Source organism: Pyxicephalus adspersus, chromosome 6, assembly GCF_032062135.1.
Source record: "Pyxicephalus adspersus chromosome 6, UCB_Pads_2.0, whole genome shotgun sequence".
In the NCBI taxonomy this organism is placed as follows: domain Eukaryota; kingdom Metazoa; phylum Chordata; class Amphibia; order Anura; family Pyxicephalidae; genus Pyxicephalus; species Pyxicephalus adspersus.
This window is the reverse complement of record NC_092863.1, coordinates 63411012-63413879: the sequence shown is the minus strand read 5'-3', so window position 1 is coordinate 63413879 and position 2868 is coordinate 63411012.

Here is a 2868-nt window from a genome sequence, read left to right as displayed (position 1 = left end):
GATTATATTGGTCCCATGGCTGTAAATGATTACATGTTTTAGGAAATATACCTCTCTACCTAATACCTAGGCACGTTTCCTCTTTTGCACAGAAAGTCCTTGGTAACATGCTTTTTTTTTTGCAATGGATTACATTGCAATTTTTGTGCATGAAGACTAATGTGTAATTTTCTGCAGTGCCTTATGTTCAGCCTGTATTTAATGGCCAACAGCTGACACATGTTTGTAGAAGGTGGGCATACTGGCAAAGGGAGGAGCAACAGATGGAAGGAATGGAATAGCAGTTTACTAATTTATGAATTGCGTGCATTGTTAAATAGTTTATTTATAAGCTCTCCGCAAATTTCATCGCTCAGTCCAGTAAGTTGGGGAGGTAATATCAATTAGATTAGAACATTAGGACAGTGTGTCTCGCTCTCTGCTCCAATGAGCACAAGCTGGAAAAAGCCAACGTGTCCTGCAGCCTTACTTAAGTGCCACACTGTCAGCCTGCAGAGTCATTTCAGCGCATAAAGTTAGTGCAGTATTGCTTATATTAACCATGAGATATCAGGTTAGGGTGACCTTGTTTTAGCATTGTGTATAGTTATTGGAAAGTTTGATTTTTTTGTTTTTTTGCAGTTTAATGACCACTGTAGTCATTGTGCTTCTTATTTGTAGAATTATTTGAAGCCTTTCAGTGCAGCATCAGGAGCATTGCAAAGATTGTATTTTATGTCTGTAAGGCTTCTGTCTGCTTACATTACTTCAAACTTATTGTTCATAGACATAGCATTGTCATATGGTTAACATATTGTTCAGATTCTAACCATTCATAGATCCTGGCTCTGTAATTTACATTGCAGCTATAAATGTTTTTTTTTCTTAAGTTTTCATTAAATGTATCACTGAACCAAACAAACATCACCTTTTCAGCTCTTATGCAAATAGTCATTTTCATTAACCTTATGATCCTGTTCCACATTTGAATGATTTTTATATTAGGTTTAAATCTTGTATTGCTGTTCCTAAAATTATACATTTAGCTCATTTCTTTTTGTGTATTTCTTTACTATGCTGGTAAGACTTGAGTTATTCTTGTTTGAGTTATAATGTGAACCTTGTAACTGAAAGGTAGCTTTATTGTTGTTGCATGACTTTCTGTAGGGTCAGTTTGTTGCTGAAAAAATGCAATTTGTAGTAGAGTTTAGCAAACCTGAGTATTTAATGGCATGTAACCAAATTATGACACAACAGTTATGTTCAGACTTAGGCCCCACAGTTTTAGTGTATGAAAGGCAGTGCTATCCCCAGCCCCCTTTAGCTGGGTGCACTACCCGGCTGTTTTGGGGTGATTACTGATGAGTTGGGTCCCAAAACAGGGGCTTCCACCCAGCTCGAAAAAAAATAAAAATTCTGGGTTGACACTGAATGGTAATAAACTAGGATGATAGTTGTGTCATGGACCTGAAAATATACCAATGCAAATATATTTATTGGGCATTATTGTGTGGTATGCAGAACTGTGGGGGGGGGGGCAGTAGTACCAAATCGAATATTGGCTAATTTAGGCATTTTTTTGTGAGTTGAATAAAAAAAAAACATTCAATTTTTCCATTGATCATTAAACGTTTCCATTGTTTTTTTTTGTTTTTTGTCAAGTATGTAAAGACCATAGACATTGTAACAAGTACAATTTAAACTTGGGCATTTTTAAATTTGTAAAGCTGTTAAACTCATCAGGACACCACACTTCTGGCAAGATCAACAAATATTTTACTTTTCAGGTATTTTGGTGCTTTTTGTGCTAGGTATATTTCCTATTAGTATTTTATTTAATTGGATAATGAGACTTGACACAAAAAAGACCTTTTTTTGTTCATAAAAGGACTGTAGGAAAGCCTAATTAATTTATTTGTTCTGGAAACACATTCTTTTCTTCTACTTCTGAATTGTAAATTCTATCAATAGAAATCAATAGGAACAGTGCCAATACTTGAATGGCTGCAATTATGGACAGCAGCACTGGACATAGAAGAAGTGAGAAAAAACAACTTGAAGTCATTCAGTAGTTTTTCTAATTTTAGGTAGAGTCTCTTAAGCTCAAACTACCCCATAATTATTTCACTCTGAGTTTAAAGTGTACATTTCTAACCTTCCATAAGAGGGGGTAAAAAACCTATGGAGGGTTTTTTTAATTTAAAAATTTACTTTAGGTTTTTGAATTTATGCCTTTTATACTAAAGGGGACCTTCCATGAAAATTAAAGGTCTGCTGTACTCAAATTACCTACCTAGGTCCTGGTAAATACCTTTTGGTATTTTCTATGGAAATAATCCCAATGGAAATGTCTCTGGTAAACAGTGCTGGCATGCTGTTAGCCCTCTAAATCTATACTATAAATGCACCTTGATTTAGGATTATGGTGTGGACTACACATTTTCATTAACAAAAGTGTTGTAATTGATGCTTCTATTTTTTGTTATGGACTCTCTTGGGAAAATTATTTCCACTTGAGTCCCATCAAACTCTACATAGTAGGCTGACTGAGCATCTCATTGGGATCATCTTCAGGCTGTTTAGATGAAAGTGGTTTAGTACATTCTCTAAAGATGTGCATGAATAATGAAATAATCATATGGTCATAATAAACAGTAGGAAAGTCGTTACTGAGTAATATGACCTGAGTTTTCTGAATGCATCGATGTGATTTGTCATAAACCATATGCATTATTTCTTTTATTACATGAAAAGTATTCTTTGTGCATTGGTATTACTACATGATAAAGTTTTGTATTACCTTAAAAGACTCTGTATGAATTTATCTGTTAGACTTGCAATTGTACATATTCTTTAAAAATTGTAATTGCAGTGTAGGATGTTCTCCGT